Consider the following 17,327-nt stretch of genomic DNA (forward strand, 5'->3'; position numbering starts at 1 on the left):
ATAACTTAACAGTGGTGTGCTTAGTAATAACACTCTTAGTGCCCTCAACTTATGCAACAGTATTCTTACTTATGCAGTAATGTTCAATACATTCTGACTGTCATAACTAACTCCCCCTTCCCTCCCCTAACAGAACTTCACTCCTTATTTTGGTGAGCTGAGAGCTGGTCACCCACTCCTAATCTTTCTTATTTTTTTTTCCCTGCCGTGTGTACAAAGTAAATGTGTTGGCATGAGAATCCACTTCTAAATAATAATTCCATTTTGTGTCATACCACTTACTGAATGTATTAGCCAATAGCCTAAAATTATCCCTTACCGTGTTTGCAACCCTTCTCTTTCAGATGGAAGAACCTTCTCTTCTTTTCATTCTGTTTGTATCTGGGTTTTTTTTTTTTTTCCCTGCTTATAAGAGTGGCCCACCTAATTAGCAAGCAACATTTGTATAGTCCTTTGCTGTTTAAAAATTCTTATGTATGTCTTCCCCTATGTGGATCTCAGCAGTGATTCTTGAAGGAGGTGTGGCAAGTAGTGTTGTAACTCCCATTTTACAGATGAGGAATCTGAAGCTTGGAAAATTGTTACTTGTGCAAGATTAGAAAAGAAACAAGTTGCCCTTAGGCATTGATTTTTCAGACTTAAATTCCAGAGCTTTATATCTCACCTGATAAGGAACTGAATATAAATAAGCTAGATGCTAAGAGGGCCATATGCATTATTTTAAGTTTCTGGATTCTTTGAGAAGGTGAATATTTATTTTTCAAATATATTTGGAATGTTAAGGAGATGGAGATCTGGATTCTGGAAGGAACCGTTTCTTGGGCTCATAGATGGTAGAGAAATAGCATCCAGCTTTCTGGTCCATGTGCTCCTTTACTGAGTCCCCATTCTATCAAAGCACAGTTTTCTTAGTGCAACTCAGGAGCCCTGTTTCTTCTAAGGCGACTCTGCTACCTGAATCTGGTTCTTACTGTATACATTTTAGTAATGCCCTGAGAAAAGCACGTGCTTTGAGGTCACTCTGGTAGAGCTCCTTCTCATACAAGGTAACCACTCTTCTGATCCCTTCTGAGACTGACTTTCTTGGTGCCTTTCCTTCTGTCTTAACTACCGTCCCAAGTTGTGAAATACAACTTCTCTCACTTTATATGCTGTTCACATTCAGTTATCTCTTGAAACAAGAGAGGAAGGACAGCTATGAGATTTTTAAAAACAATGACACCTGCATAGGCAATGTAGGGATTTGTCCCCGTTTATGGGTCTGGCAGTGAGTTGAATTGAATAGGTATACTTAATACTAGACAAATTCAACCGAAGATTAAGCTGCTTCAAGATTTGGAGCCAAACAAACCTTCTGTTGAGAAACTATCTCTTTGTTTGAATCCAGACAAGGGGCCTTTATTGGCTCAGGAACTCTTTTACAAGTCAGTTTCCGTGGAGTGACAGTATGTTTCTCCATGCTCTGAAGAGCTCTTAAGGTACATAAAAGGTTATATTCAAAATGTGAGACTGGAGCTGCCAGGAGCTGAACAGCTTACTTTGTGACTGATTGTCCTTCTGTGAAATGGAGAGTGGTACAATTATCTGAATTATTTAGTTAAAATATCCATCAGTTATATAAACACAGTATGAATTATCAAGATAATTGCTTTCTTTCTCCCTTCTGTTTGGCCAAGGCCTCTTGACCAACTGTGAATGACCATCTTGGCATGTTGGAAGAAACCCCCAGGTGATAGGGGTGGTTGATTTTTCTCCTCCCCCAACAAGGTCACAGTAAATGATTTACACTTCAGGTTGTGGTGCCTTGATGCTACTTTTGACTTAGAGACCTTTCTTTCTTGGCAGCCTTTGCTAAGACCAGGAGGTGCTTGAGTCAATGATAAGCTCCAGGGGGCCTATTAATAATACTTGAAATAGGCTGAGGTAAGAAATATCTCAAAGGTTAGACCTCTGATGAAAGCCTTGGAAACTGATGCAGACTAACTAAACTTGGGTGAGTAAATTGTATATGCCCTTAGTATCCCAGAGCTAACAATGGAAATTAGGCATTACTCTGATTCTCTAAGCCGTGAAAGTATTTGTTTGCTCACAGAGGAATTCCCATTTCATTTATTTATATACACTATCAGTCATGACATATGGGTTAATATAGTTCTGTGTAAGGTGGTACTTCTTAAAATTTATTTTTATTTTTTTATTTTGCAAGGTTGATTGTTATCCCCTATTTTGGTATCCTTAGTATTACAATCTCGGGTGCTCTAGGTGTAGATACAGGCTCTTAAAACTATATCTGTCAAGTTGTTGGGCTGCTGTAAGAGGCAAGTGCTTGCTTTCAGAAAGGAGATTTTCTGGGATTTGTTAGAATGAGTGCCTGAGTATTTCTTCAAAACATATTTTATTGGCACGTATCTGTGTTGGGTGTAATGGATTCTAATGTCAGTCCACACAGAGATGAGGATGATTCTGTACTTGATTCAGAAACTCAGGTCAGTTTTGTAGTGGTCTCAGAGTCCAAGTTTGGGGACATCCCAGCCTGGAATTCAACTCCTAGTATTTTCTATTATTCTACAGCTGCCTCCATCTGACCCTGTAGCTTCAGGGAGATTAAAATGATCTATCTCTCTAGAAGACAGAAACAGATGAGGGAAGGAGGAAAGGCAGAGCAATTTATATTCAGAGTAAGACAGAGTAAGACAGAAGAATACTAGGATGGTAATGTGTTCAGTTCAGTACAAAATAGTATGTATATGTGCCAACAGGGGTGGTGAAATAAAACTTTGTATTCTTTGTAGTTTGTTTTTAAGTAATCTCTCTGTCCGATGTGGGTCTCAAACCCATAACCCCAAGATCAAGAGTCTTGCTCATCTACTGAGCCAGCCAGGTGCCCCTAAAACTTGTGTTCTTAACCCTTTCTCTTTTATTGCAAGTTCGTTACTTATTTCCCTTGTAGTTCTGCTTGTGAGATGCTTTACCTCACCCGTGTATATTGATGAATTCAGTTCAGTGTCAGGACCCGGGGCAATATGGGATTAAGAAGATCCTGTTGGCTTCGTTATTGTGGATCTAGAACAGTCATCCTGAGTCATTTAGTAGTTTACCTCTTTCAGTCGGTTATGATGCATCAGACTATGTCAGGCACCTGGCTCCTTGCCTTATGAGTATTAGTCCCAAGTTTCCATGCTATAATGGACCTCAAAGCCAGATTTGAAAAATAGGCTTATTTTTATGGTGGGGTATTTTTTTGTTTTGTTTTGTTCTGTTTTGGTTTTGAGTATAGAAGCAAGTTACTTTTATTTGTTCCCTAGCCAGATTTTTGTTGCCCATTCTTAAAGTCCTGTAGAGTAGCAGTATACTATCATTTGGGCTTATAGAATCTTCTCTGTGAATATTTTTAAATAGGCAAGCTGTCAGTGTGTTTGGTTTAAGCATAATTCTGCTAAAGGTAGAAGGTTGGATGGGTCTTGTTGCTAAATTAAAATTAAGTCATTGTTTGCTTATTTTTATTTTAAAGTATTTTTAAATTAAAGTACACTTTATTAGGATGCCTGGATGGCTCAGTCGGTTAAATGTCTGCCTTTGCTTAGGTCATGGTCCCCAGGTTCTGGGATCAAGCTCCAAGTCGGGCTCCCTGCTTAGCAGGGAGTCTGCTTCTCTCTCTCTCTCTGCAGCTCCCCTTGCTTGTGCTTGCTTTCTCTCTCTGTCAAATAAATAAAATCTTAAAAAAAAAAAAAAGTATACTATATATACAATAAAATTCACCTTTTTGCATGTAGGGTTCTGTGAGTTCTGACAAGTACATGCAATTGTGTAGCCACTATTGCAAATCAACATATAGAATATTATCATTATCTCCATGATTTCTTTGTCCTCCTTGTAGCTGCTTCCTCCTCCCACCCCCAGCCCCTGGCAGCCATTCATCAATGTTCTGTTCCCATAACCACAATGCCCTATAGATGAATCGTACAGCATGAAACCTTTTGAATCTGGCTGCTTTCATTTGCTGTAATGCAGTGACATCCATCCATTTTGTCGCATGTGTCAGTAGCTCACTGGCCTTTATTGCTGAGTGGTATTCCAGCATATGGAAGTACTACAGTTTGTTTATCCATTCACCAGTTGAAGGACATTTGGATTAATTTTAGTTTTTGGTAATAATGAATAAAGCTGCTAGAAACATTTGTGTACACATTGTTGGTGTGGGCATGTTTTGTTTCACTTTGGTCAAATTCCTAGCAGTGGGATAACTGAGTTCTGTTGCAATGAATGTTTAACACTTTTTAAAAATATTTTTATTTGTTTATTTACTTGAGAGAGAGGGAGAGAGGGGTAAGAGTAGAGGGAGAGGGACATGCAGACTCTGTGCTCAGCAAAGAGCCTGGGGCGGGGCTCCATCCCATGACCCAGAGATCATAACCTCAGTCGATGCTTAACCGACTGAGCCACCGGAGTGCCCCAGAGAATGCTTAACTTTAAAAGAAACTGCCAAACTGTTTTCCAGAGTGGCTCTACCATTTTGCATTCCACCTAGCAATGCATGAGTTCTAGCTGCTTTGCAGCCTTTACCTTGTATTATCATTTTATTTAAGCTATTCTAATAGTTACATCGTGATAAGTTGTTTTTAATTACAGTAGTAAGAATAGTAGTAACAGCAGCTGTGGTAGATATGGGGTACTTCTACGGTATTTACTCTGAGCCAAGGACTCTTCTAAGTTCTTCTAATATATTAACTTGTGTGGAATACTCAAAACAACTCATGAATAAGGTACTTTTATTATTGTCTGGAGTTTATAGAGATAGGGAAACTGAGACACTGCCCCTGGTCACACAGATAATAAATGGCAGAGCGAGAATTTACGCCCAGCAGTCTGACCGGAGAATCCGTGTTCTTAACTTTATATTGCCTCTTACTGGACTAAATTACTTCTCATTCTAAAAAAATTAGAAAGTGAAATTATAAAAAAAAAGTTGAAAGTAATTTAAAATCAGGCTACTCAGAGATATATACTACTAACATTTTAGTGTATTCCTTTCAGGGTTTTTATTTTTTAACATTATACTGGGTTCATATGTATGGGTATAAGAGCATATTTACAAAGTTGGTATTATATACTGTCTTCTGATTTTTTCACTTAACTTTCCTTGTAATTGTTTTCTTATATCATTAAATGTGCTTTGAAAGTAAAGTTTTTGACATTTGAATAGTATTTGATATGCTTTACTATATTATCTTCCTTGTTAAAGGTTTTATTAGATTGTTCAATTTACTGCTAATATTGAATGCCTAATAACAGATTCTAAGTCTGTGTTAAAGTGTATGTTTGTTGATAGATATAGTTTCTTCCCTAAAGAAACTCACAGTCTGGTTTGGAGATAGATAAATCAAAAACAGTTACTTTTAGAGTGATAATTTCTATGACGACAGGGAAAGATGCTTTCCTAAGTGGAGGGACGAAGGAAGATGGTCCATGATGATGGAACAGTGTGGGCAGAGAGATAGGAAGAGGTGTGGTGTGCGGGCAGAGGGGACTCAGTGGAGGAGTCCTAATGGATGCATTTGGAGGGTTAGGAAATGGGTGAGGATGACATCCTAGAAGACTTTGAGCATCAAACACCAGGCCAAGAATGCTTGATGGAGTTCTTAGCAGAAGACTTTTGTGGGTTTCGGCAGGGAAGTTAACCCAACCAAAGCAGCATTAAGGAATATGAGACTGCATTTGGATTTCAGAGTGAATAGAAAGACGCAGATGAAAGAACCAGCCGAGAGAATGCAGATAAGAAAGGAAAGTATAATACAGTTCTGTACTGTGAGTCTGAAAGAATTTTGTTACTCCAGTGGATATAGGAATCAGTCTGATTTTGGACCGAGGAGCTCTGAAGACATCCAAGTAGATATACCCTGTAGGCATCTATGATTCAAAGCTGATCACCACTTCCCTATCTAGGCTTCCTACCACTTCCCTACCAGTTTCCTCATATTTAAATGAGGGTTGGCGATTACCATAAAGGTGAGAGTTGAAGAAATGAATATGGAGGAGGAGAGACTATAAAAGAAAAGAACAAAAAAACCCACAATTAAGTGGTAGGCAGAGGATGCAGAAGTTCCCATTAGGGCCATAGGAGTACGTGGTGGGCTGACAAAGGCCCCCTCAAAGATGTCCATATCCTAATCCCCAGAACCTGTAAATATGTTACCTTGTATGGTAAAAAAACTTTGCAGATATGATTAAGTTTAGGATCTTGAAGTGGAAGATTATTTTGGATTATCCAGAGGGAGTCCAGTATAATCAGAAGGGTCTTTATGGGAGGGGAGCAGGCAGGAGAGCAGAGTCAGTGACAGATGTGCTGATAGAAGCAAGCAAGGGAGTGATCTGAGGAGGGGGCTGTGAGCCAAGAAATGCAGGCAGCCTTTAGAGGCCGGAAGAGGGGCACCTGGGTGGCTCAGTGGGTTAAGCCACTGCCTTCTGCTGGAGTCATGATCTCAGGGTCCTGGGATCGAGTCCCGCATTGGGCTCTCTGGTCCGCAGGGAGCCTGCTTCCCCCTCTCTCTGTCTCTGCCTGACTCTCTGCCTACCTGTGATCTCTCTCTGTCAAATAAATAAATAAAACCTTTAAAAAAAAAAAAACAAACTTTAGAGGCTGGAAGAGGCAAGGAAATGGGCCTCTGCCCATTTGGCCCTGCCAAAAATTTGACTTTAGCCCAGTGAGACTGAGTTCAGACTTCAGATCTCCAGATCTGTAAGGTAGTAAGTATGTGCTGTTTTAAGCTACTAAGTTTGTAGTGATTTGTTGCAGTAGCAACGGAAGCTAATAGAGAGGAGAACCAAAAAAGCACAGTGAAACTAGGGAGGAGTTTCGAGAAATGGATGGTTGATAATGTAAAGGGAAATTGAGGGGAAGACCTAAAAAAAAAAAAACAAACCCAAAACCAAAACCCGTTGGACTTGGTCATTTATAATCTTGGAAAGAAAAGTTCGATTGAAAGATGTTTTTGAGGGCTTTTGTGGAGATTATTTGAAGTTTTTTCTTATTAAGGGTAAGTTAACCTTTCTGTTGATTTTTGGAAAGAAAAAAAATAGATCTGCCATCAGTATGATTCTCAATGTAAATAAGGACCCAAAATATGTGGGAAGACTCCTAAAAAGCTGGCTTTTGGCTAATTCAAAATAATGAAAATGGTTTCATTATTTATGAGTTAAGAATATTATAGAATATTAAACTTGACTCTGGGAACAAAAAGGTTATAGTCCTATTACTGAAGGGCTAATTAGCTAGTTGAGATTATTTTATTTCCCAGTTCTGGTTTGGCCCATTTCCCACTCATTAGCACTGTCACTGGAGGGTAGCCTTAGGGGAATAGTGATAGGAAGGTTAGGACCAATAAAGAGTTTCTGCTGCCATTTATTCTTTCAAACTCATTTATTGAATGTCTACTTTATGCCTGACTCTGTGCTTCTTGTTGTTACTTAGCAATTCATATATTTTAGAAATGAACTAGGATTTTGGGAATGCTTTCCAGAATAGCTGGTTCCTATTATCATTTATAATAGGAAATTGGCTACGTAGTAATTTTCTATTTTAGCATCATATCTCTTGGGGATTGGAGGGAGAATCTTGTATTCATCAATATTTGTGATTATTTTTATCTGTGCTTGTGGATTTATACTTTTATACCTAAAGATGGTGAAAAATGGAAATTTGGAATAAAGTTTTAGTGTTTCAACAGTAGTAATAAATCCAGATGAAAGATCTTGACCCAGAATTTTATATAGGGCAAGGAAAACTTGCTCAATTTGTTGACTTGGGGCAGGAGGCTTTGAATGCATTGGGGATTTCTCCCCTACTTTTGAAGTGTAATTTGAAAAATCGTTTCTTAGGAGTGCCTGGTTGATAGAGCATGTGACTCTTGATTTCAGGGTTGTTAAGTTCAAGCCCTGCATTGGGTGTAGACATTACTTAAAAATAAAATCTTTTAAAAAATAAAATAAAAAATTGTTTCTTAAATCTTGGATTTTAGATTGTAACCAGTTAGAATAAATTTGGGAGACTTGAAGTTTTATCAGGCAGCAATGAGTTTATATTCATTTCATGGGTCGATGTAATTAGAAAACTGAATCCTTATTTCTTAATATTGAAAATTGATCTGCATGTGGTTTCTTTTTTTTAATTAATTAATTAATTAATTTGACGAGATCACAAGTAGGCAGAGAGAGAGGGGGAAGCAGGCTCCCTGCTGAGCAGAGAACCCGATGCGATGTGGGGCTCCATCCCAGGACCCTGGGATCATGACCTGAGCCAAAGGCAGAGGTTTTAACCCACTGAGCCACTCAGGCGCCCCTGTACTTTGCATCTTAAACGTTGTCATATTGTGACAATCTTTTGAATCATATTTTGATGCAATTTTGGGAAAGTATTTTACAATTCCATGCTTGGAATACCCATGATATATATGGTATACAACCTGGCCGTTACTTAGGAATTTTTGGTCTAGTGACCCACTTTCTTTAATTTTTATAAACCTTTTTATTGTAGAATATTTAAAAATACAAAGTACAAAAGTAAAGAGAATAGTATAAATGAATTCTCAAAACTTACCAACTCATGGCCAGTTTTGTTTCATGCCTAGGTAGGTCCTTTTCTCCTCATACCCAATCTACTGGATTATTTTACAACCAATCCTAGATGTAACATACTTTTATTTGTAAATATTTCAATATGCATTTCTAAAAGATGGAAGTGTAATAAAAACAATTACAATCTCATTATTACACCTAAATATTGAACACTTAACTCCCTAAATTATAAAATATTCAGCAGTGTTTAAATTTCCCTGATAGGTCATGGAGTTGTTTTTTTTTTTTTTTAAGATTTTATTTATTTATTTGACAGACAGAGATCACAAGTAGGCAGACAGGCAGGCAGAGAGAGAGGAGGAAGCAGGCTTCCCGCTGAGCAGGGAGCCCGATGTAGGGCTTGATCCCGATGTAGGGCTTGATCCCAGGACCCTGGGATCATGACCTGAGCCGAAGGCAGAGGCCACCCAGGTGCCCCCATGGAGTTTTTTTTATAATTGTTTTATTTAAATTAGAATTCATGTAAGGTCTGCATGGGTTCATATATATCTTAAGATTCTGTTAATTTATATTTTCCTCCTCACTTTTTTTCTCTGCATCGTATTTGTTTAAAAATAAGGGTTGTTTGTACTGTTGTTTCCCACAATCTGGATTTTGCTGACTGCATGATTGTACTGCTAACATGTTCATTTGTCTCCTATATTTTCTATAAACTGGTAGTCAGATCTAGAGATTTGATCTGATTCAGATTTGAAGTTTTTAGCAAGAATTCATCATAGGCGGTGGTGTATGTTTCTCTTGGGAGGCATATAGCATATAATGATCTCTCGTTGTGCTTTAATGGCATTGATGGCCTAACAGAATTTTGACACTTCAAGACAGACATGACTAGACCTGAATTTTAGCGATTAATTCTTTTTTTTTTTAAGATTTTATTTATTTATTTGACAGACAGAGATCACAAGTAGGCAGAGAGGCAGGCAGAGAGAGAGGAAGGGAAGCAGGCTCCCCGCTGAGCAGAGAGCCCGACGCGGGACTCGATCCCAGGACCCCGGGATCATGACCTGAACCGAAGGCAGAGGCCTTAACCCACTGAGCCACCCAGGCACCCCTGATTAATTCATTTTTTAAAAGATTTTATTTGTTTACTTGACAGAGAGAGGGACAGTGAGAGAGGGAACATAAGCAAGGAGAGTAGGAGAGGGAGAAACAGGCTCCCGCTGAGCAGGGAGCCCGTAATTAGTTCATTTTTATAATTGTTATTACATTTTCTTGTGTTGACCCTCTAAGTGGGATACCAGTGATCAACTAAAAAAATTGTGAACACTGTGAATAAAATGGTTAATATAGGTATAGCGTATTGACTGTTGGAAGGCTGGACATGGTACTAGCAAATTTAGATCCGTACCCTTCATGTGTAAATATTTGTCAGTGATGACGACAATGGAGTAAACTTTCTCTATCACCTCTTCGTATCAGTTCCTTTAACTCTCAACTGAAGTTCCCCTTATTTTGAAATAGTGTCCAAAGTCCAGTTCAGTAATATGATTTCTTGTCCCCTAAGATCACCACCAGCCCTTGAGCTTTATTAGAAAAGAAAACTTGAGGGGCACCTGGGTGGTACAGTCAGTTGAGCTCGAACTCTTGATTTTGGCTCAGGTTGTGATCTCAGGGTCCTGAGATAGAGCCATGTGTTGGGCTCTGCGCTCAGCCAAGAGTCTGGTTGGGACTTCCCTGCACACACGCGGGTTCTTTCTCTCTCTCTCTCTCTAAGATAAATAAATAATTAAAAAAAAAAAACCCCAAAACAAAAAAAACTTGAAAGCCTCCAAAGAAAACTAAAAAAAAAAAAAAAAGAGTAAATTGGCTGTACAGGAGAGACCTTCTTAATAGGCATCTGGCCTTATAGGGGAGACGATAGGAAGAGAAGGCTGCTCATTATAAGTGCCACAGTTTTGTAGGCAAATGATGTGCTCGCCTTAGAAAATGGGGGTGACATTTGGAATATTCTTATGGAGGTTGGGCTGGCAGATTTTGTGTTGTGCCCTTTGAGGCAGAGGAGAGATCTGCCCTTCTAATTGAATGTGAACTTCACAGTAGAGTATATGGTTTTATGAATTATGTTTTATTTATATGGGGCATTTCATGGGAAACAGGTTTACTTTCTTTCTGCTTCTCTGCAACCTTTTTGCCAGCTTTCTTATTTTGGTTAGCTGTTTTTGTTCATTTACTTATTTTTTAAGTCATTTGGCCTCACTATGAGATATGGCTGCGAAGTGCCAAGGCGGATTGTGTTTGGGTTTTTGGATGCAGTTTCAGTGTTGTATGATCACGACTCTTGTATTGATTTTCTTCCCCATGTTTAGATTGTTTCCCTTTGACAGTAAATAGCATGAAAAATGAGGTCAAAAGAATGACTCACTTCATTATAAATCACTAGAGGTAATGGAAAATGATTTGAAGGATGACCGAGCTATGTCCCATCTGTTGACAATCACTGTTGGAGAGCTCCTGCTGCACAGACCCGAGTGAAAAGGTCCCTCCATTCCGGTCTCACCAAGTGCTATACTGGGCTAGTATCAGCAGAATGTTCCTGCTGGAACTCTTTTAAGTGCTTAGTAGATTTTTTAAATAGGCAACATATTTTTTTTTTTAAAGTATCTATTTTAAATTTTATTTTTTATAAACATATATTTTTATCCCCAGGGGTACAGGTCTGCGAATCGCCAGGTTTTCACACTTCACAGCACTCACCATAGCACATACCCTCCCCAATGTCCATAACCCCCCTCTCCCCACCCCCCTCCCCCCATCAACCCTCAGTTTGTTTTGTGAGATTAAGAGTCACTTATGGTTTGTCTCCCTCCCAATCCCATCTTGTTACATTTATTCTTCTCCTACCCCCTTAACCCCCCATGTTGCATCTCCTCTCCCTCATATCAGGGAGATCATATGATAGTTGTCTTTCTCCGATAGGCAACATATTTTTTATTGGCATCCATTTTCAGGTGAGAGTGGAGACTTGTTTGCCTTGATTCAGTTCTTTCTGTGCTTTAGCAGGATTACCAAGACTCAAAAGTTTTCATAGGGGAATAACTTTGAAATATAATGATTTTTATCTCTCTGTTTCTAGTAAGTATCTAAATTAAGAAGGCTCTTATCTTCATTTTTTTTAAATATCAAGAGAAGAGAGAATTCCTGTTCTTATAATGTGCTTCTGTGGTTGGATCTTTAAAAATCCCTTTATTAATTGTTTTTGGTCAGATATTTATTGTGTACTTCTAGATGCCAGATCTTTCAGTAGATGCTGGGATACAGCGATGGCAAAGTCTCTGCCCTTAGGGATTCTGCAGTTACTGGGAAACTCATAGTTTTAAAGATATAGTCTGGTTCATATTGCTCCCATTTATCATTGAATCCATTTCCTATTATCCTGTTCATAGTAAAAGAAAAAAGGGTATTGATTGTTATCCATAGTTTGCCTTTCTATGTTTTTTAGATTATCAAGTGTTGGTCTTCAGCCTTGTGTAGTTCAGTCCTTAGCCTTCTCTAATCTAATGAACATGACCATCTGTTTAATTTAATTTAATTTAATATCAATTTCCAAATCATTAATCATTTGCTATCTCTACTGTGGATTTTTAAGCTCTCAAGCTCTCTTTGGGCTCAGTGATAAGAGTCAGTAATGGCTTCAGCCCTGGGAGAACACTATTATAGGGCCACTTGAAAGTAGAGTTTTAGGACTAGCCATTATGTATTTGTTTTGTTACAGGATTATCAAATTCCAGGACATTATAGCAAAAAGAACATTAGAGGACAACATCTGATCCACCTCTGTCAGTTGATGAATGAGAAATCTGAGTTCTAGAAAGAAGCTAAAAGAATGCCATAAGCATGAAACAGAAATAAAATATAATGAAATGTTTTTACTTATAAACCAAATGATCCAATATCTGCTTGATATTCTTTTCTATCTATGAAAGATAAGTTTGGGAAAAAGTAAAATATTCTCTAAATTCTTTTAAGAACTTTTGAAGAAGGATAATACCCTCTAGTGTATTTCTCTTTTGTAAGCCTCAATATGATAGAATCTTCATGTTATAATTATTCACATTTCAAGAGAATTAATCTCAGAGTTCTTTTAAAGTGCTGGTTTCACATTTAATTAAGTCATCTCTGTATTTACTGTTAAGTATCATCATAACATTACAACAAAATTATATAGGGGCGCCTGGGTGGCTTAGTGGGATAAAGCCTCTGCCTTCAGCTCAGGTCATGATCCCAGGGTCTTGGGATCGAGCCCTTTATCGGGCTCTCTGCTCAGTGGGAAGCCTGCTTCTCCCTCTCCCTCTGCCTGCCTCTCTGCCTACTTGTGATCTCTGTCTGTCAAATAAATAAATAAAATCTTAAAAAAAAAAACTCAAAAAACAAAATTATATAAAAGAAAAAACAATTCACTAGTACAAATAACACCATAACAATGAACTTTTTTCATTTTTCTTTGTTTTTTCCCCCCCAGGCTATTAATTTTTACAAATGTTTTACCATGGTAGAAATCAGTGTGTCTTGATTATAGCAAGTACTATTTACTGAGTGCCCACTGTGTACCAAGTGTTGCATTATGCATTTTGCTTTTAAAATTATTTTTACATCAACAACTCTACCAAGTAAGCGGTTTTATTTCATTTAATAACAAGGAAGTAGAATCAGAGAAGGCAATTTGCCCTTACCTAGGTCTCATTGAATCTAGGTCTGTCTGACTCAGAAGCTTCAAGTTTTCTGTCTAGGTTTTATTGCTTTTATTTTCTTTTTTTTTAAAGATTTTTTTTTTTTTATTTGAGGAACAGAGAAAGAGAGAGTGTGCCTGTGCACACATGAGGAGGAGGAGGGGCAGAGGACCCCATGCTGCTTTTCTGACAGTTCTGGTCCACCTCTCCTTTTAGAACTAATATTAACTTTATTTATTTGTTTTTTTAAAGTAGGCTCTATGCCCCCCACATGGGGCCTGAACTCACCACCCCAAAACTGAGAGACACATGTTCCACCAACTGAGAAAGCCAGGTATCCTTAGCCCTTCTGTTTACTTTTAAAAGGCCTCTTAGATCCTTTAGATTCGTACCATTTTGGGGCAAAGGGGGAAGATTTCCTTTTTTGCATTCTGTTGCTCCTTTGATTTTTTACATTGTCAGAATTTACATCTCAACTCTGTGAGATGATGCACGGCTTCCCTACCTCTTTCATGTCATGGCGCGCAGAAAATGACATTATTTGTATAGCACACTTGGAAGCCGTGGGAGTTTTATATAAAAGTGCATTGTATTTCCCTAACATATCATGAGAAAATCTATTAAAAAATTAAACTTTGGTTAATTGTTAGCATTAAAATCTATTATTAAGGGGCGCCTGGGTGGCTCAGTGGGTTAAAGCCTCTGCCTTTGGGCTCAGGTCATGATTCCAGAATCCTGGGACCGAGCCCCACATCGGGCTCTCTGCTCAGCAGGGAGCCTGCTTCCTCCTTTCTCTCTCTGCCTGCCTCTCTGCCTACTTGTGATCTCTGTCTGTCAAATAAATAAAATCTTAAAAAAAAATCTATTATTAATAAATGGGGCGCCTTGATGGTTCAGTTGGTGGAGCTTGTGACTCTTAGTCCTGTGATTGTCAGTGCCAGCTCCACCTTGGGTGTGTAGACTACTTAAGAATAAAATCTTAAAAAAATTTTTTTAAAGGAAAATCACTGTTTAAAAAATAAAAAATAAGTAGACCAAGAAGTAAGTCAAGAAATGAATAAAATAAATTAAATCTTATTTAGAAACACCTATTAATACCACATAATGACTATGTTGGTCATGGTGATAATTATGACATACCCACCTTCTAGTTAGAAATATTGTGGAGGGGCGCCTGGGTGGCTCAGTCGTTGGGCATCTGCCTTTGGCTCAGGTCATGATCCCAGCCTCCTGGGATCGAGCCCCGCATCAGGCTCCCTGCTTGGTGGGAGGCCTGCTTCTCCCTCTCCCACTCCCCCTGCTTCTGTTCCCTCTCTCTCTTGTCTCTCTCTCTATCAAATAAATAAATACAATCTTAAAAAAAAAAAAAGAAATATGGTGGAAAAATTGGAGCAAATTAAATAGAAAAACAATATATTTTACATGTGCATTTAAAACATAGAACTTCACTAGTGTTAAACAGTGGAGACTAAAATTAAAACATAGGCGAAAATGATTCAATAGGAAGATCAAGGAAAGGGCTATTTTATGGAGTCACTATAGCAAACTCACTGGCAATGGAGTTTTATATACCAAAATTCTTATTTCTAAATTTAGCAAGTTTATAGAGGTAGACATAAAAACTAAATATAACTTTACCTATTTTAAATTTTGATTGGCTACAAAAGATTTTTTAATAGTATTACAAAATTCCATTCAAAAAGATCTTTGCATCATACTTGTGACACATTTTTTTTTTTAAGATTTTATTTATTTGTCAGAGAGAGAGAGAGAGAGAGTGAGCACAGGCAGACAGAGTGGCAGGCAGAGGCAGAGGGAGAAGCAAGCTCCCCACAGAACAAGGAGCCTGATGTGGGACTCGATCCCAGGACTCTGGGATCATGACCTGAGCCGAAGGCAGCGGCTTAACCAACTAAGCCACCCAGGCGTCCCATACTTGTGACACATTTGTAGTACAATATTTGATTGGAAAGACCTAATAGAAAGTCCTTTAGATTAAAAAAAAAAAAAAAAAAAGCCCTTTAGATCAAACATTTAATAGTTAGCACTTAGTAAATATTGACTCTTATTATTATATTGAGTTACTATAACAAAATGGTTAAGATTATGGTTAAAATATACCTGGGTTCTAATCCTGGCTTTGCTTCTTACTAAGCTTTATTATGTAAGCTGCTGAGCAGTGCTGATTGCTAATAGGCATGTAGGTGATTTTTCCATTAGTCTTGAGATGAAGACCAGAATCTTTAAGGAGGCCTTCTGTGACCCATCAGGCACTATATGATCTGATCTCTATCACTATTTGCTTATCTACCTGAACTCATTTTTCTTCTTGTTCATTCCACTCCAGCCACACTGGCCTCTGCCCTGTTTCTGAAAAACTCCCGTTGCTGTTTCTGCTAAAGGACCTTGTATCTGTTACCCCTTCTGCCTAGAAGGCTGCTTGATCAGATAATCCGCCTGCCTTGCTTTTTGACTTTCAACAGATCTTTACTCAAATGTTACCTTTGCAGCAAAGCACTCCCTGGTCACCGGTCTAAAAATTTCAGATGAACTTTCCTCATTTTCTTATTTTTTTAAAAAGATTTTATTTATTTATTTGACAGAGAGAGATCACAAGTAGGCAGGCAGAGAGAGGTTGGGGGAAGCAGGCCCCCCTGATGAGCAGAGAGCAGGATGCAGGGCTGGATCCCCAGGGCCCTGAGATCATGACCCGAGCTGAAGGCAGAGACTTAACGCACTGAGCCACCCGGGTGCCCCTCTCATTTTCTTATTTTTTAAAAATTGAGGTATATATTGCATTTAGTAAAATGCATAGATCTTAAGTGTACAGATTAATGGGTTTTTGACAGTGTATATTACCATATAACTATCACCCAAATCAAGAAACAGGACATTTTCATCACCCTTGACAGTTACATTTGAGCTCTCCCAGGCAATCACTACTGTGATTTTTGTCATTCTAGGTTAGTTTGACTGTTCTTAAAATGGACTAGTATATGCTTCTTTATGTTTGATTTCTTGAACTGAACATGTTTTTGAAGTTTATCCATTTTTTGATGTATCAGTAGTTCATTCTTTTTATGGCTGAGTAGCTACTCCATTTTGTGAATTTTTGTAATTTGTTTATCCTCCTGTAGATTGACTTCTGGTTCTTTCTTTCCTTTTTTCTTTTCTTCCTCTTCCTTCTATTATGAATAAAGCTGCTGTGACTATTTTTCTACTGTACAAGTCTTTTTGTAGATATATGTTTTCCTTTCTCTTGGGTAAATACCTAGAGATGAAATTGCTGGGTTGTAGAGTATGTGAAATTTTAACTTTATTAATAACTTCAGCTTTCCAATGTGGTGGTACCATTTTACACTACTACTAGTCATGAATGATAGTTGTTTGCTCTACTTCCTTCTTAATTTTTGATTTTGTCAGTCTTTTTGTTCTTGTTGTTAAATCTTCTTAATACTAGCCATTTGAGTGTTTGTATATTGCTCTCTGATTGAGGTTTTTTGTTTTCAATTTTTTTTTTTTTTAAGATTTTATTTCTTTGAGAGAGAGAGCATGAGTGAGGGGCGTGGCAGAAAGACAGGGAGAGAAAATCCCAAGCAGACTCCTGGCTAAGCCCAGAGGGCTCAGTCCCAGGACCCCAAGATCATGACCTGAGCCAAAAATTAAGAGTTGGACGCCTAGGTGACTGAGCCACCCAGGCACCCCTCTCACTAAGGTTTTAATTTGGCATGACAAATGATGTTGAACACCTCATGTACTTACTGATCATTTGGAGTATGTATGTGTGTGTGTGTGGTGTCTGATTTAAATCTTTTGCACTTAAAAAAGTATTTTTTGGTCCTTTTATTATTCATTTGTAGAAGTCTTTTTTTTTTTTTTTAAGATTTTATTTATTGATTTGACAGAGAGAGACACAGCCAGAGAGGGAATACAAGCAGGGGGAGTGGAAGAGGGAAGAAGCAGGCTTCCCGCCGAGCAGGGAACCCAATGTGGGGCTCCATCCCAAGACCCTGTGATCATGACCTGAGC

General features: G+C 38.3%; 1 protein-coding gene across 7 annotated transcripts in view; it reads left to right on the forward strand.

Annotated features, from left to right (window-relative positions):
• PPP1R12B (protein phosphatase 1 regulatory subunit 12B) overlaps positions 1–17,327 on the forward strand; it is a 216,470-nt gene that overhangs the window by 1,215 nt on the left and 197,928 nt on the right. The window lies entirely within an intron of this gene.

The sequence above is a fragment of the Lutra lutra genome, chromosome 15 (assembly GCF_902655055.1).
Source record: "Lutra lutra chromosome 15, mLutLut1.2, whole genome shotgun sequence".
NCBI classification, from domain to species: domain Eukaryota; kingdom Metazoa; phylum Chordata; class Mammalia; order Carnivora; family Mustelidae; genus Lutra; species Lutra lutra.